The sequence below is a fragment of the Oncorhynchus keta genome, chromosome 20 (assembly GCF_023373465.1).
Source record: "Oncorhynchus keta strain PuntledgeMale-10-30-2019 chromosome 20, Oket_V2, whole genome shotgun sequence".
NCBI classification, from domain to species: domain Eukaryota; kingdom Metazoa; phylum Chordata; class Actinopteri; order Salmoniformes; family Salmonidae; genus Oncorhynchus; species Oncorhynchus keta.
In genome coordinates, this window is record NC_068440.1 from 14,583,265 (window position 1) to 14,602,302 (window position 19,038).

The 19,038-nt window shown below is 43.5% G+C and overlaps 1 protein-coding gene across 2 annotated transcripts in view; it reads right to left on the minus strand.

Annotated features, from left to right (window-relative positions):
- Nucleotides 1–19,038, minus strand: part of LOC118399457 (RNA polymerase II subunit A C-terminal domain phosphatase-like) — a 130,715-nt gene that overhangs the window by 7,844 nt on the left and 103,833 nt on the right. The gene's annotated exons all lie outside the window — the stretch shown is intronic.

The window sequence follows — 19,038 nt, forward strand, 5'->3', positions numbered from 1 at the left end:
GGTCACAACTCCTGTAGCTCTGTACATAATCAATGGTGGGCTTCGAGGAGACTCCTATGGTAGGTACACCTACAGCTCATCCACTGGCAGTAGTACTGTAGATTACTCTATCACTGACCTCAACCCAGAGTATCTCAGAGTGTTCAGTCAGCCCACTGACACCCCTATCAGATCACAGCCAACTCACAGTCTACTCGAAGGAAGCAATACTCAATCGTGAGGCATCAACACCATAGGAACTGCACAACATTAAGAAATGCTACAGATGGAAGGAAAGTAGTGTAGAAACTTACCAAAATTAAGTAGCAAGAAATTCAATCTCAACTTCCTGGACAAAACATTTCACTGTAATAGTGAAGATGTAAGCTTGGCAGTGGAATGCCTTAAACAGTATAGTTGACCTTTCAGCTTCCCTATCAAATCTAAACACTTCACGCAGACAAGTAAGAACATTTTAAACAATGACAAATGGGAGAACCTTCCAGAAAGACAACCATCTCTGCAGCACTCCACCAATCAGACCTTGATGGTAGAGCTGCCAGGCGGATGCCACTCCTCAGTGAAATGCACATGACAGCACGCTTGGACTTGGCCAAAAGGCACCTAAAAACTCTGCCCATGAGAAACAAGATGGTCTGGTCTGTTGAAACCAGGATTGAACTCTTTGGCCTGAATGCCAAGGGTCTCGTCTGGAGGAAACCTGGCACCATCCCTATGGTGAAGCATGGTGGTGGCAACATCATGCCGTGGGGATGTTTTTCAGCAGCAGGGACTGGGAGACTAGTCAGGATAGAGGAAAAGATGAACAGAGCAAAGTACAGAGAGATCCTTGATGAAAACCTGCTCCAGAGCGCTCAGGACTTGAGGCGAAGGTTCACCTTCCAACAAGACAACGACCCTAAGCACACAGCCAAAACAACAAGTCGCTGAATGTCCTTGAATGGCTCAGCTAGAGCCCGGACTTGAACCCGATCGAACATCTCTGGAGAGACCTGAAAATAACTGTGCAGCAACGCTCCCCATCCAACCTGACAGAGCTTGAGAGGATCTGCAGAGAAAAATGGGAGAAACTCCCCAAATACAGGTTTGCCAAGCTTGTAGCGTCATACCAAAGAACACTGAAGGCTGTAATCACTGCCAAAGGTGCTTCAACAAAAGTACTGAATAAAGGGTCTGAATATTTATGTAAGTTTAATATACAGGAAAAGGAGGGCCAAGCACACCCCCATTCTCATCGACGGGGTTGTAGTGGAGCAGGTTGAGAGCTTCAAGTTCCTAGGTGTCCACATCATCAACAAACTAACATGGTCCAAGCACACCAAGACTGTCGTGAAGAGGGCACGACAAAATCTATTCCCCCTCAGGAGTCTGAAAAAATTTGGCATGGGTCCTCAGATCCTCAAAAGGTTCGACAGCTGCATCATCGAGAGCATCCTGACTGGTTGCATCACTGCCTGGTATGGCAACTGTTCAGTCTCTGGCCTAAAGGCACTACAGAGGGTAGTGCGTACGGCCCATTACATCACTGGGGCAAAGCTTCCTGCCATCCAGGACATCTATACCAGGCGGTGTCAGAGGAAGGCCCTAGAAATTGTCAAAGACTACACAGCCACCCTAGTCATAGATTGTTCTCCCTGCTACCGCACGGCAAGCGGTACCGGAGCGCCTAGTCTATGTCCAAGAGGCTTTTACCCCCAAAGCCATAAGACTCCTGAACATCTATTCAAATGGCTACCCAGACTATTGGCATTGCCCCCCCCCACCTCTCTCTTTTATGACGCAACTACTCTGTAATTATCTTTGCATAGTTACTTTAATAACTCCACCTATATGTACATATTACCCGACTAACTGGTGCCCCCGCACATTGACTCTGTACCGGTACCCTCTGTATATAGTCTCACTACTGTTATTTTACTGCTGCTCTTAAACTACTTGTTAATTTGATTTCTTATTCTTATTCATATTCTGTAAAGTTTATTGTTGGTTAGGGGCTTGTAAAGTAAGCATTTCACTCAAAGGTTGTATTTGACACGTGACTAATCAAATTTTATTTGATTTATTTAAGTTTTTAATTTGATATAAATGAGCTAAAATGTCTAAAAAACAGTTGTTGCTTTGCCATAATGAGGTATTGTGTGTAGATTGTTGGAAAAAAAGATTTCATACATTTCAGAATAAGGCAGTAATGTACATTTGGAAAAAGTCGAGGCACTGTTTATATCAACGAATTGGCGAAGGCACTAGAACCGTCTGAAACACCCAGCATTGGCCCAGCGTCTTCAGGGTTAGGCCGGCAGGGATGTTCCTGCCCCATCGCGCACTAGCAACTCCTGTGGAGGGCCGGGCACAATGCACGCTGACACGGCCGCCACGTGTATGGTGTTTCCTCTGACACATTGGCGAGGTTGGCTTCCGGATTAAGCGGGCGTTGTGTCAAGAAGCAATATGGCTTGGCTGGGCTGTGTTTCGGAGTACGTATGGCTCTCGACCTTTGCCTCTCCCGAGTCCGTACGAGAGTTGCATCGATGGGACAATTGGATACCACAAAATTGGGGAGAAAAGGGGTAAATAAAAAAACAACTTCCTCCGTGTGCTACGTAAAACACCAAATACAAAATGCAGAGCTAAATTTAATTTCAATTTTACCTTTACTTAACCAGGCAAGTCAGTTAAGAACAAATTCTTATTTTCAATGACGGCCTAGGAACAGTGGGTTAACTGCCTGTTCAGGGGCAGAACGACAGATTTGTACCTTGTCAGCTCGGGGGTTTGAACTTGCAACCTTCCGGTTACTAGTCCGGTTACTAGTCCAACGCTCTAACCACTAGGCTACCCTGCCGCCCCGCTACCCGCTAATTATCAAAATCCAGTAAAGTCTTTCCCCCAATCTTTGCCTAAAATGACATACCCAAATCTAACGGCCTGTAGCTCAGGCCCTAAAGCAAGGATATGCATATTCTCGGTACCATTTGAAAGGAAACACATTGAAGTTTGTGGAAAGGAATGTAGGTGAATAACACAATAGGTCTGGTAAAAGATAATACAAAGAAAAAACCAACCGTTATTTTGTATTTTCTTTTGTACCATCATCTTTGAAATGCAAGAGAAAGGCCATAATGTATTACTCCAACCCAGGTGCAATTCGATTTTGGCCACTAGATGGGAGCAGTGCGGGTGCAACGTTTTAGACTGATCCAACAAACCACTGCATTTCTGTTCAAAATATTGTTTCAAGACTGCCCAAATGTGCCTAATTTATATATTAATAACTTTTCAAAATTGTGCACTCTCCTCAAACAATAGCATGGTATTATTTCACTGTAATAGCTGCTGTAAATTGGACAGTGCAGTTAGATTAACAAGAATTTAAGCTTTCTGCCAATATCAGATAAGTCTATGTCCAGGGAAATGCTCGTTACTTACATCCTAATGCTAATCGCATTAGCCTATTTTAGCTCCATTGTCCCTTAACTTCTTCGATATAGGGGGTGCTCTTAATTTTTGGATAAAAAAACGTTCCCGTTTTAAACAAGATATTTTGTCACGAAAAGATGCTCGACTATGCATATAATTGACAGCTTTGGAAAGAAAACACTGACGTTTCCAAATCTGCAAAGATATTATCTGTGAGTGCCACAGAACTGATGCTACAGGCAAAACCAAGATGAAATTTCAAACCGGAAATGCCCCAGATTTTGAATACGCTTTGTTCCAATGTCTCCTTATATGGCTGTGAATGCGCAAGGAATGAGCCTACACTTTGTCGTTTCCCCAAGGTGTCTGCAGCATTGTGACGTATTTGTAGGCATATCATTGGAAGATTGACCATAAGAGATTTAAGAGACAATAAGAGACATTTACCAGGTGCCCCGCTTGGTGTCCTCCATTGCAATTATTGCGCAATCTCCAGCTGCGTGTATTTTATCATTTGGTTCAGAGGAGAAACCAAACTGCCACGAATGACTTATCATCGAATAGATATGTGAAAAACACCTTGAGGATTGATTCTAAACAACGTTTTCCATGTTTCTGTCAATATTATGGAGTTAATTTGGAAAAAAAATTGGCGTTGTAATGACTGAATTTTCGTTTTTTTTCTTAGCCAAACGTGATGAACAAAACGGAGCGATTTCTCCAACACAAATAATATTTTTGGAAAAACTGAACATTTGCTATCTAACTGAGAGTCTCCTCATTGAAAACATCCAAAGTTATTCAAAAGTAAATGATTTTATTTGAATGCTTTTCTTGTTTTGTGGAAATGTTGCCTGCTGAATGCTAGGCTTAATGCTATGCTAGCTATCAATACTCTTACACAAATGCTTGTGTAGCTATGGTTGAAAAGCATATTTTGAAAATCTGAGATGACAGTGTAGGGATGATGCGAATTTTCGCAGCTTTTTGTAAAAAAATCGCACAACATTTCAACGGCCTGCTACTCATGCCAGGAATATAGTATATGCATATGATAAGTATGTGTGTATAGAAAACACTCTGAAGTCTCTAAAACTGGTTAAAATCAGGTCTGTGGCTATAACAGAACGTGTTTAGGAGTAAAAATCCCAAGGAAAACTGTTCACCAAAAACACAAAAAAAATATTAATCCGCCAGTCAATGTATTGTCTATGGCGATAGAAAATAGATGAGGTCCCGTTTACAATGCCTACAGCTTCCACACGATGTCGCCAGTACTGGCATTTCATTGCATGTTTATCCTTGGTGGGATGACGTATAGGCACTTCCTGTCTTGGGGTCCACCGAGGAAGTTATGAAAGTGAAAAAATGGACGATGATTTAAGACTTGCTGCTATCGAATACAGATCGCCCCGTGATCAATTTGATCTATTATTAACGTTTATTAATACCTGAAGTTGGTTTACAAAAGTAGTTTGAAGTGATTTGTAAAAGTTTATAGGCAACTTTTTTAATTTTAAAAAGTGACATGGCGTCTTGTAAAGGTGAATTTTCCTGGATCAGACGGCCTTCATAAATAGACATTTTGGGTATACAATGACGGATTTAATCGGGAAAAAGACCCAATTGTGATGTTTATGGGACATATAGGAGTGCCAACAAAGAAGCTCGTCAAAGGTAATGAATGTTTTATTTCTGCGTTTTGTGTAGCGCCGGCTACCGCTAATTATTTTGTTTAGGTCTCGTTCAGGTATCTCGGGGGGCATGCTATCAGATAATAGCTTCTCATGCTTTCGCCGAAAAGCATTTTACAAATCTGACATGTTGGCTAGATTCACAACGAGTGTAGCTTTAATTGAGTACCTTGCATGTGTGTTTGGGCAACCAGTGGGCAAGTGAAGAACAAAACACCACTGTAAATATGACCAATATTTGTTTATTTGTTTTTCCTTTTGTACTTCAACTATTTGCACATCATAACTGTACATAGCCACAATATGACATTTCAAATGTCTATTCCTTTGAAACTTGAGTGTAATGTTTACTGTACATTTTTTATTGTTTATTTCACTTTTGTTTATTTTCTATTTCACTTGCCTTGGCAATGTGAACGTATGTTTCCATGCCAACAAAGCCAGAGCGAGTGGGGTGAAACCAAACAGAGTGAGAGGATACCATGTGTATTCAAGAACGAGGGACTCTCCTCTCTCTGCCCACAGAGATCATTAAACATTAAACATTCCCCCCCTCTCCCCTCTTACACCCCTCGCTCTGTGGCATCTCCCCTCTCCACCCAGTGACACCTCTTCAGCAGAGGGCTTGTTAGCATGATGCTAAAGAGGTAGGTAGGGGAACGTGTATAGTAGGATTACACCACACAGACCTCCACAGAGAGAGAAGGTGGCTCTCTCATTAGTGGTCTTCTGTCAGTTTGTCCCACTAACCCCCACCCGATGCCCACTGCCGTTTGATTTTGTGGTTCACCATAAACGAGTGGTGATGCTCATGTTTACGGCAAATCATTTGACCACACGTCTTCCGGGTTGATATGACTATTTTCTTTATAATTCATCAAAAGAAGCTGTTACTGGACTGTATTACTTACTCATGGTTGGGCAGGTTACTTTCTAAATGTAATATGTTACCATACTTATTACAGTTGTGGACAGGTCACTTTTGGATTACCCAAAGCAGTAATGTAATCTGATTACTTTAGGAGTACTTTCTCATTAAGAGGCATTAGAAGAAGACAAAAAGGATCCATCGAACGCATTTGGTGCATCATCATAGTGGTCTCCGTCTTGTGGTCAGAAGGAACACATTTAAATGTGTATTTATCCAGCTAAAATACACTTTTACACTTGTTTACATGTACATTCCTTCCTCAATCCCTCCAGTACCCCTGCACACTGGAATAACAGTACTGGCTAGGCTTGGGCGGTATCCAGATTGTCATACCTTCATACAGACCTTGTGCCATACCGGGATATTCTGTAATACCGGCACTGAACACAACGGCCACAGTTTTCCAACCCCACTGACAGTCTGTAATACGAAGGTTAGCAATGCTAACAAATACATGTCAAATCCCATCGAGAATGATAACTAAATGATAACGAGCACATCAAATATTTTATACATTGTCTGACCTAAATTATACAAGTAACTCAAAAATACTACTCACAGTTTGCGGTAAGCACAAAACAAATATTATAGCCAGCAAGGCTCTTGATTAGGGAATGGATTCTCTGCTGTTACCAAGCGAATGCTTGATTTTGGAAGAAGCTAACCAGTTAGCTAGATAGCTAACTACTAAATTAGCAAAACAAAATGTACAACTGCAGAGCATTTAGCACATTTCAGAAAGTTAACTTAATAGTTATATATAGGTGGCAAACATTTAGTTGTGAATTCCATACTGAAATTAGATTATTTGAGTAACTCAAAAGGCTCCGGACTCGTCATTGTGCGTTTGTAAACCAACTCCATGTAAAAGTGACTGGGGACTAACGGAAAGCCTCATAATGAAAGATATCTCCTAACGTATTGCAGAAGATGACTGCAGGCATTTACTTCAAAAAACACCCCCAGGCTTTTTACAGATTACCATAGATACCTTATACCAGGGTTACGGCCCAACTACCCTAAAAATAATCAAATCTATAATTAACATATATCAAATGTATTACATGGTGATGTTTTCATTGCGAGAAAAACAAAAACATATTTTAGGCCTGTAGATTAAGCAATACAAATAAGCTACTGTACATGCATTTAAAAACAACTATTGTCCATCTATAATTGACTCTTCTTTCTATATAATTTCAAGGATATACACTGCTCAAAAAAAAATAAAGGGAACACTTAAACAACAAACTGTCCACTTAGGAAGCAACACTGATTGACAATAAATGTCACATGCTGTTGTACAAATGGAATAGACAACAGGTGGAAATTATAGGCAATTAGCAAGACACCCCCAATAAAGGAGTGGTTCTGTAGGTGTTGACCACAGACCACTTCTCAGTTCCTATGCTTCCTGGCTGATATTTTGGTCACTTTTGAATGCTGGCGGTGCTTTCACTCTAGTGGTAGCATGAGACCGAGTCTACAACCCACACAAGTGGCTCAGGTAGTGCAGCTCATCCAGGATGGCACATCAATGCAAGCTGTGGCAAGAAGGTTTGCTGTGTCTGTCAGCGTAGTGTCCAGAGCATGGAGGCGCTACCAGGAGACAGGCCAGTACATCAGGAGACGTGGAGGAGGCCGTAGGAGGGCAACAACCCAGCAGCAGGACCACTACCTCCGCCTTTGTGCAAGGAGGAGCAGGAGGAGCACTGCCAGAGCCCTGCAAAATGACCTCCAGCAGGCCACAAATGTGCATGTGTCAGCTCAAACGGTCAGAAACAGACTCCATGAGGGTGGTATGAGGGCCCGAGGTGGGGGTTGTGCTTACAGCCCAACACCGTGCAGGACGACGTTTGGCATTTGTCAGAGAACACCAAGATTGGCAAATTCGCCACTGGCGCCCTGTGTGACAGTCTGGAGACGCCGTGGAGAACGTTCTGCTGCCTGCAACATCCTCAAGCATGACCAGTTTAGCGGTGGGTCAGTCATGGTGTGGGGTGGCATTTCTTTGGGGAAATGTGCTCGCCAGAGGTAGCCTGATTGCCATTAGGTACCGAGATGAGATCCTCAGACCCCTTGTGAGACCATATGCTGGTGCGGTTGGCCCTGGGTTCCTCCTAATGCAAGACAATGCTAGACCTCATGTGGCTGGAGTGTGTCAGCAGTTACTGCAAGAGGAAGACATTGATGCTATGGACTGGCACGCCCGTTCCCCAGACCTGAATCCAATTGAGCACATCTGGGACATCATGTCTCGATCCATCCACCAACGCCACGTTGCACCACAGACTGTCCAGGAGTTGGCGGATGCTTTAGTCCAGGTCTGGGAGGAGATCCCTCAGGAGACCATCCGTCACCTCATCAGGAGCATGCCCAGGCGTTGTACGGAGGTCATACAGGCACGTGGAGGCCACACACACTACTGAGCCTCATTTTGACTTGTTTTAAGGACATTACATCAAAGTTGGATCAGCCTGTAGTGTAGTTTTCCACTTTAAATTTTGAGTGTGACTCCAAATCCAGACCTCCATGGGTTGATAAATTTGATTTCCATTGATAATTTTTGTGTGATTTTGTTGTCAGCACATTCAACTATGTAAAGAAAAACTTATTTAATAAGAATATTTCAAACAATTCAGATCTAGAATGTGTTATTTTAGTGTTCCCTTTATTTTTTGGAGCAGTGTATTTCCACAAAGGTTTCTTTACACAATTAATCTTTTACATTTGTGTTTTGCATTATTTATCAAGTGGTGATTATGTTTACGGTTATTTGACTGTGCCCGCTTGCAGGTTGATATTCTTCTTGCTTTGTGAAAAGAAGCTGTTGCTGGATTCTATTGCCTACTATTAATAATCTAATCTATCAAATACAATTTATAAAATGTATTACATTCGGATGTTTTTATTACAAGAAAAAAGAAACTACCTATTGCAGTACTTTTTCCGATGGTATTTATTTAGGTTGATAACACAGTAGAGGAATCTGATGCGCAGGTCATCTAACATTAGTGAAGGGAAAGCTCATAAAATGGCAGTACAGTAGCCTGCGGTGTAAAACCTTACAGTCTCTCTAAACGGAACCTCAATCACTATCGGTGTCGCATAATGGTGTGGAATAGTATTGTCTAGCATCCTACTGAATGACTTACTGGCACCACGCTGTTTGGTTTGCAACTATAGAACACATATTAGGAGGTAAAAGTATGGTCATGTAGTGAACAGAGTTTAATGATGTCTAGTATTATAGTTGTTTTATCACAGCAGTTACATGAGGTTTTATTATTGTCATCTTATCAAACCTGGGCCATCTCAGCAGGCTGTCATCTGAGCAGTAGGGTAATCAAACTGATCCCATCATTGAAGGCTGGCTGCTGACAGCGAAATGTGTGTGTTTGTATAACCGCTCTACCTTCAGACATTAATAGGCAGACTCAGAAGGGAGTCTGTGTGTGTGTGTGTGTGTGTGTGTGTGTGTGTGTGTGTATACAGTGTCGCCAGAAAAAAAATTCTGACTCCTTGAATTTTCCCACATTTTGTTATGTTACAGATACAAATGAACATATCGGAATCGGACGATACTAGTTAAAAATGCCAACATCGGTATCGATAGTTCAAAGCTGATGTGCAATACCGATGCAAAGTGCATACCTAAAAACTCTGTCTTTCAAAGATAATTGGTAAAAATCCAAATAACTTCGCAGATCGTCATTGTAAAAGGTTTAAACACTGTTTCCCATGCTTTTTCAGTGAACCATGAACAATTAATGAACATGCACCTGTGGACTGGTCATTTAAGACACTTAAGGTCACAGTTATGAAAACTTAGGACACTAAGGATGCCTTTCTACTGACTGAAAAACACCAAAAGAAAGATGCCCAGGGTCCCTGCTCATCTGCGTGTACATGCCTTCGGCATGCTGCAAGGAGGCATAAGGACTGGAGATGTGGCCAGGGTAATAAATTGCAATGTCCGTACTGTGAGATGCCTAGGACAGCGCTACAGGGAAACAGGAAGGACAGCTGATCGTCTTCGCAGTGGCAGACCACGTGTAACAACACCTGCACAGGATCGGTACAGCCGAACATCACACCTGCGGGACAGGTACAGGATGGCAACAACTGCCCGAGTTACATCAGGAACACACAATCCCGCCATCAGTGCTCAGACTGTCCACAATAGGCTGAGAGAGGCTAGACTGAGGGCTTGTAGGCCTGTTGTAAGGCAGGTCCTCACAAAACATCACCGGCAACAACGTCACCTATGGACACAAACCCACCATAGTGCTCTTCACTGACGAGTAGCGGCTTTGTTTCACCAGGGGTGATGGTCAGATTCGAGTTTATCGTCACAGAAATGAACGTTACACCGAGGCCTGTACTCTGGAGCGGGATCGATTTGGAGGTGGAGGGTCTGTCATGGTCTGGGGCGGTGTGTCACAGTATCATCGGACTGAGCTTGTTGTCATTGCAAGCAATCTCAACACTGTGCTTTACAGGGAAGACATCCTCCTCTCTCATGTGGTACCCTTCCTGCAGGCTCATCCTGACATGACCCTCCAGCATGACAATGCCACGACCCATACTGCTTGTTCTGTGCGTGATTTCCTGTGTTCTGCCATGCCCAGCGAAGAACCCGTTTGTCAATCCCATTGAGGACGTCTGGGACCTGTTGGATCGGAGGTTGAGGGCTAGGGCCATTCCGACTACAAATGTCTGGGAACTTGCAGGTGCCTTGGTGGAAGAGTGGGGTAACATCTCACAGCAAGAACTGGCAAATCTGGTGCAGTCCATGAGGAGGAAATGCACTGCAAGTACTTAATGCAGCTGGTGGCCACACCAGATACTGACTTACTTTTGAACCCCCCTTTGTTCAGGGACACATTATTCAATTTCTGTTAGTCACATGTCTATGGAACTTGTTCAATTTATGTCTCAGTTGTTGAATCTTATGTTCATACAAATATTTACACGTTAAGTTTGCAGAAAATAAACGCAGTTCACAGTGAGAGGACGATTCTTTTTTTGCTGAGTTTATATAACGAAGGTACATGCCATAATGACGCCACGTAAAATTTTGCACTACATGTGCCACACAGAATTCATAACCTTGCCCACAATGTCTGCTGTGTGGATTGAGCAGTCAACAAGTTGAGCAGTTATTTGAAAGAGTAATAACATTTCAGCGAGACAACTCAAAAGACTAAATCCATTAAAGCCAAGTTAATGGAATTCATTGACAATCAACCGTTCTTTGTTGTGGGTGATGTTGGCTTTCGCCGACTGGTCGAGCACCGGTACACACTACCAAGTGCGCTATTTTTTAGATGTTGCCCTACCGGAGTTACACAGTAATAGCGTCACTGCATACATACTATGGAACGCCGTTTGGGTCAATGCGTATCAAAAAATATACAGTAGCAATGTCAAAGCTGTACAAAAAAGTCTGCAGACACCGGCCACGAACGATGTGTTTACAATACCGCGTTGGTAAAAAAAACATCATTTGTTCGACTGCAACATCTGGGGTAGCTAGCTTAAGCTTGCTACCTAACTAGCACCAATAAAACCAGCCTGAAAACAATGACCAGAAGAAACTGCAGTCATTTTCATTATTCTTAGCAATGATTTAAGAATCCTTGTGAGTAAGTATTAGCTAGTTTGCCACTTGTTGTTCACCTATTGAAATTTAACTTCAGTTCATAAAAATAAATAGCTAGCCAGCTACTTAACCCTGTTGCCCCAAGCTAAAGTTATAAGCAGCCAACTAGCATCATCTGGCTAGTGAGGCTTGACTGGACTTGGTTATGTGTTGTGAAGCTAGCCACAATAAGGATTAGGCACAATAGCGGAATTTGCGGTTTGCTTTCAAAATAAAAGTATGTCATTGACAGCAATGCAAATTAATACAAAGAGTAGAATTATGCCATACTTTTATTTTGAAGGCTAACTGCAAAGTCCACTATTGTGGCCAATCCTTAGCTTCACATAGATGGGTCCGACCACCATTAATCAATTAAGAATTGTCTTGTAAGTTTGGGTTATTTTAGATGATGACATCAGAACTTTAGCCACTGAAACAGATTGTAGTTTTGCTCTTTTTGGGGAAGAACATTGTTCACATCCATGAGCTAGGTAGCTTTTTTTATGACCAGCACTGTAGGTGAGCGAGACAACTTTACCAGCATCAAAGCATACGTATCGATGAATCGCTGTGACATGAAATACAAGTGATGTGCAATAACTATGTAAAAAATGTATGAACCCGTTAAACTGTGACGTGCAGTCATATTCAGGTCCTGATTGGTCAACAAGCTAATCTGACATGTCAAATAGTGTTATCTACTGGTCATTTGTTTTATTTTTGACACGCAAAGACCCAAATGGTGTTCCATAGAAATCCTGGTTGAGAATTAAATGACTGAACAGCACAGCAAGTCAGTGAAAGAAATAGGTTTTGCTTATGTTTTACTGGTAATGAGGACATATGTAAATGTGTGTGTGTGTGTGTAACCTTAATTTAACTTGGCAAATAAGTCAAGAACAAATTCTTATTTATAATGACAGCCTACCCCAGCCAAACCCGGACGACGCTGGGCCAATTGTGCACCGCCCTATGGGACGCCCAATCACAGCCGGATGTGATACAGCTTGGACTCTAACCAGGGCGCCTCATGCACTGAGATGCAGGGCCGTAGACCGCTGCGTCCATGTGTGTGTGTTAACTATTTAACTGTACTAGAGTGCTTAAAAGGCTACTAAAATGTAAAATATATGGATCATTTTTTTTGGCAAGGAAAATATCGGATATCAGTATCGGCCAAAAATGTCATATCGGTGCGTCACTAGTTACAGCCTTAATCTAAAATGGATAAAATCTTCAATCTACACACAATACCCCATAATGACAAGGAGAAAACAGATTTTTTGAATTACATTTTTCTTCTTCTTACAAATAAAAAACAGAAATACCTTTTTTACGTAAGTATTCAGACCCTTTGCTATGAGACTTGAAATTGTGCTCCATCATAATTGAAAGGAGTCCACCTGTGGTAAATTCAAATAATTGGACATGATTTGGAAAGGCACACACCTATCTATATAAGGTCCCACAGTTGACAGTGCACGTCGTCAGAGCAAAAACCATGCCATAAGGTCAAAGGAATTGTCTGTAGAGCTCAGAGAAAGGATTGTGTCAAGGGCAGATCTGGCGAAGGGTACCAAAACATTTCTGCAGCATTTTAGGTCACCAAGAACAGAGGCCTCAATCATTCTTAAATGGAAGAAGTTTGGAACCACCAAGACTCAGCCTTGGTCAGGGAGGTGACCAAGAACCCGATGGTCACTCTGATAGAGCTCTAGAGTTCCTCTGTGGAGATGGGAAAACCTTCCAGAAGGACAACCATCTCTGCAGCACTCCACCAATCAGTCCTTTATGGTAGAGTGGCCAGACGGCAGCCACTCCTCAGTAAAAAGTCACGACAGCCCGCTTGGAGTTTGCCAAAAGGCACCTAAAAACTCCCAGACCATGAGAAACAAGATTCTCTGGTCTCATAAAAACAAGATTAAACTATTTGGCCTGAGTGCCAAGCGTCACGTCTGGAGGAAACCTGGCACCATCTCTACAGTGAAGCATGGTTGTGGCAGCATCATGCTCTGGGGATGTTTTTCAGCAGCAGTGACTGGGAGACTAGTCAGGATCGAGGGAAAGATGAACGGAACAGAGAGATCCTTGATGAAGTCCTGATCGCTCTGGAGCAGGTTTTCAGACTGAGGTTCACCTTCCAACAGGACAACGACCCTAAGCACACAGTCAAGACAACGTAGGAGTGGCTTCGGGACAAGTGTCTGATTGTCCTTGAGTGGGCCCAGCCAGAGCCCAGACTTGAACCCGATCGAACATCTCTGAAGAGACCTGAAAATAGCTGTGCAGCAACACTCCCCATCCAAACTGATAGAGCTTTAGAAGGTCTGCAGAGAAGAATGTCAGAAACTCCCCAAATACAGGTGTACCCAAGAAGACTCGAGACAAAGGTGCTTCAACAAAGTACTGAGTAAAGGGTCTGAATACTTATGTAAATGTGATATTTCATGGTTTAAAAAAATAGAAATTAGCAACATTTTTAGAATAATGCTGTAACCTAACAAAACGAGGAAAAAGTCAAGGGGTCTGAATACTTTCCGAAGCCACTTTGTATATATCAGCAGCAGCAGGGGGGAGTTCCTGTACTTCTCTCCTCTCCACATGATTACCACCCATCACAGACACACGCGCCATGGCTATTAATCCAACACCTCACCCTTTCAAACCAACTCCCCATCAATTAAACAGGTTTTTAAAAATCAGGAAACAATCAGGAAACAAGACAATTTTTCATTTTCTACCTACTGTTCATCTTTCTCTCCCTTCCCCAATTCCTCCTCTCCTTTTCCTCCCTATCCCTTTCTCATCATCAGCATCTCAAATTAGCAAGGGGCTCGGGGCTCTGCCCTTAAAGTACTCCTTAACTAGCCCAAACACTGTGGTACTCCGCTCTCTAACAACCTGCTACGTATTGAGTAATGGTGGCTTGGCTATGGTTAAAGCTACAGGAATCTATTCATCTGAAGGTCTGCACAGAAAGGTCAGGGGCTAAAGTCTAACTCTGGTTCCTCTGAGGATTCAGTCCAGGCAGAGGGAGGGGACAGAGCCCATCAGTGTTCAATTCAGTTGAACACAGAGAATAATGCCAGTTCTATATACAAATGCCTTTTCCTCTGTATTACATAGTCTATAAATTTAAGGAGATGACCAATCAGCATGATTCTATTAAAAACAGACCCCTGGGTTTCTATTCAGATAGTGGGTGAGAGAGATGGAGGGAAAGGAGGGAGGAGTGGAGAAGGAGAGACAGAGAGAGAGAGAGAGAGAGAGAGAGAGCAAACTCCAGAGCGAGAGGGGGGCGGGGGAGAAAGAGAAGGGAGAGAAAAGATGGAGGATAGATCTGTTTACTTGTCACTCTGCTGTGTATGTCTGTCCTGTCCCACAACCTGCTCTGCTGCAGCAGGGTTACCTAACTCTAAATGGAGACATTCCCATTATTCCTCCCAGGCGCTGCTAGACGCTGTTAGAACACAAAGATGATGGAACCATCTGAAATAGCGTCTTCGTTTGCATTTCCTCATTATAACCTCTGAGATCAGCCAATGACAGAGCACCAATAACGTGCATCCGAACCACTCAGCTAGGGAAGGAAGAGAGAGAAACAACACCATACAACTCCTAGAAATCACTATGCAATGTAAGAGTAGCAGGGTGAAATAGGGACACAAAATGGGTTCCTAACATTTCCTTGAGTTCAACATACAAAGCTTCTGTAATGGACTTAGAGACCACAGGACCAGACTGTCAAATGAACACTTGAGTAGAAATAGTCACTGGCTGTTACCATGGTAACTTAAACATTTATTAACAACTCATTCTGCATTGCATGCATCTTTAAATTACCACTGTTAGGTGGAGAAAGCTATCAAAAAAAAAAAAAGGTAATCAAAAGCTTTAGTCATCTTCAAAATGAGATTGGTGCATTCATCTAAATGTAATCTAGTGAACCTGGGTCTGTCCCACATGCCAATAACATTACGGTCTGGTTGATCTAATTAAACACAGTCAGAGACGGCTTCACACATGGATGATTCAGAACAGAAGACAAACAGCTTTCTCTTTTTACACAAGGCGCATCTCAAATCACTTCCTAATGCTATTATCTGTGAGCTGTGACGAGGCTTTGTGTGCTGTGGTGAGGCGGTGTGTGTTCTGAGGCAGTGTGTGTGCGCACGCTGTGACTAATAAGTGTGTGTGTGTGTTTGCGGAGGCAGTGAGTGTGTGTGTGCTGTGATTATGTTCAGGGCATGGATAGAACATGCTCCCCAGCCACCTGCCCTAGTGATGGTGAACTAACAGCCGTGGGCCACACCAGGCCATTCCAGCTCCACACAACGTTATTAGTCTGATGGTAACTGATGTAAACGGCACATACTGATGAGAGAAAACAGGATTGGGAGGATAAAGATGACCTGAAGCGCTCTATCCTGTCTCAGAGCTGTGTATTTTAGTCACACAGACAGTCCAGGCAACAATTACACAGCCTACAGGCTGAGGATATGACAAGATTAACTGGGCTGGGAAAGGTATCGCAGAATCTGGCATGCTGCAGCAGTATTTTAAATCACACAACTATAACACAGGCTACAGGGGGTCTGGGAGAGCGAGGTGGGTGGGGGGGGGGGGCATTGCATTGCAGGAAATGCAGCAGTACCCAACCCAGTATCTGGGAGTTAAACGTTACCCACAGATAAGAGCAGGACAGGGCAGCCACTAGCTGGGAGCAGTAATAGCTCTGTCGGAGTCCTGTGTCCTAAGGAGACAGTAAAGGGAAACACCAGCAGAGAAGAAAGGGGGAGGGAAGACGGGAGAGGAGTAGTGCAGTTCACCTGAGGAGAAGAGGTAGGCGCCAAATGCTAATGACTAGGATAAATAACTCAAAATAAAACAAAATATCTATTTATTTTCTCTCTTGGTGTGCCAGTCTCTTCAAAGCAAATTCAGGTTATGCAATACAGAGGAAGAGGTGGTGATGATAGGACAGAGGGGTGTGTGTGAGAAAGAACGGAGGGAGAGAGAGCGACGGAGAGCGAGTAGAAGGAAGTGTGGTGGAAGCCCCGACATGGCAGCAGAGACTTGAAGCAGCTCTGAGCTGTTCTTGAGAACACATCTGACAGCTTAGAGTTACAGACCGCAATGAGGCAGAGAGAGCGAGAGACGGAGAGAGACAGAGTGGTTGTGAGAGTGAGAGAGACAGAAAAAAAAGGGGGAAAAAAGAAAGAGGCATGACTAAATACATAGAGGAAGGGGAGAAAGATGGAAACTTTTCAAGTACACTAAAGAGATTAAAGGGGCGCTCTCCTGCTGCTAAGGTGTATTGTGGGTGCAAACAGAGAATGCAGAGTACAGAACGTGTCACGGTGCACCAGCAGTTCCCATATGAACAGCTGATTAAAAACACCATAATGCTACAGAAAGACGTTTTCCATTAACACCGTGTCCACATCCTACCCACCACTGCGAACTGTACGCCCACGTTGGCTGGCCCTCGCTTCATATTCGTCGCCAAACCCACTGGCTCCAGGTTACCTATAAGTCTTTGCTAGATAAAGCGCCGCCTTATCTCAGCTCACTGGTCACCATAGCAGCACCCACCCGTAGCACACGCTCCAGCAGGTATATTTCACTGGTCACCCTTAAAGCCAACTCCTGCTTTGGCCACCTTTCCTTCCAGTTCTCTGCTGCCAATGACTGGGATGAATTGCAAAAATCACTGAAGCTGGAGACTTAGAGCTCCCTCTCTAACTTTAAGCCACAGCTGTCAGAGCAGCTTACAGATCATTGCACCTGTACATAGCCCATCTGTAAATAGCCCACCAAACTAGCTAATTTATTTCTCTCCTTTGCACCCCAGTATCTCTACTTGCACATTCATCTTCTGCACATCTATCACTCCAGTGTTTAATTGCTAAATTGTAATTATTTCACCACTATAGCCTATTTACTGCCTTAATTGCGTAATTATCGTATTTCGTCGTCCTAACGTAGTCTACTGCCCAGCAGCTAGCCACATAGCTAACGTCCACCGTATAGCAGCACTGTAGAAACTATTACACTCAACTGAACGACTTGATTAGTGTAGTGTTAGCTAGCTACATAGTTGTCTTTGCTGTCTTCGTATCCAAGATAATTGTGTAGTTTAGAGTGTGTAGTCTTAGAGTGATTATCTTAATTTACCGAGGTTAGCTAGCCAGCTATTTGTCGTCCTTAACGTAGGAGACACTGCTAGCTAGCTAACAGCTAACAGCTAGCCAACGTCTACCGAATATAACTTCCCACTCAACAACCCGGTCGCATTCCGCTTCGCTCCACAGGTAGTATCACATTTTCATTTCATTACAGCACAACGGTTTGATTTGCTTGATCGTAGCTAGCTACATAGCTAGCTACATAGCCATCTTTGTATCAAAGATAATTGTGTAGTCTAGAGCGATTTTCAAGGTTAGCTAGCCAGCTATTGTCGTTCTTTTAACGCAACGTAACGTAATCAACACTGCTAGCTAGCCAGCTAGCCCCCGAATAGCTGCACTGTAGAAACTATTACACTCAACGGAACGACTTGATTAGTGTAGTGTCAACAACGCAGCCACTGCCAGCTAGCCTACTTCAGCAGTACTGTATCATTTTAGTCAATAAGATTCTTGCTACGTAAGCTTAACTTTCTGAACATTCGAGACGTGTAGTCCACTTGTCATTCCAATCTCCTTGCATTAGCGTAGCCTCTTCTGTAGCCTGTCAACTATGTGTCTGTCTATCCCTGTTCTCTCCTCTCTGCACAGACCATACAAACGCTCCACACCGCGTGGCCGCGGCCACCCTAATCTGGTGGTCCCAGCGCGCACGACCCACGTGGAGTTCCAGGTCTCCGGTAGCCTCTGGAACTGCCGATCTGCGGCCAACAAGGCAGAGTTCATCTCAGCCTATGCCTCCCTCCAGTCCCTCGACTTCTTGGATGAAACATGGATCACCACAGATAACACTGCTACTCCTACTGCTCTCTCCTTGTCCGCCCACGTGTTCTCGCACACCCCGAGAGCTTCTGGTCAGCGGGGTGGTGGCACCGAGATCCTCATCTCTCCCAAGTGGTCATTCTCTCTTTCTCCCCTTACCCATCTGTCTATCGCCTCCTTTGAATTCCATGCTGTCACAGTTACCAGCCCTTTCAAGCTTAACATCCTTATCATTTATCGCCCTCCAGGTTCCCTCGGAGAGTTCATCAATGAGCTTGATAAGCTCCTTTCCTGAGGACGGCTCACCTCTCACAGTTCTGGGCGACTTTAACCTCCCCACGTCTACCTTTGACTCATTCCTCTCTGCCTCCTTCTTTCCACTCCTCTCCTCTTTTGACC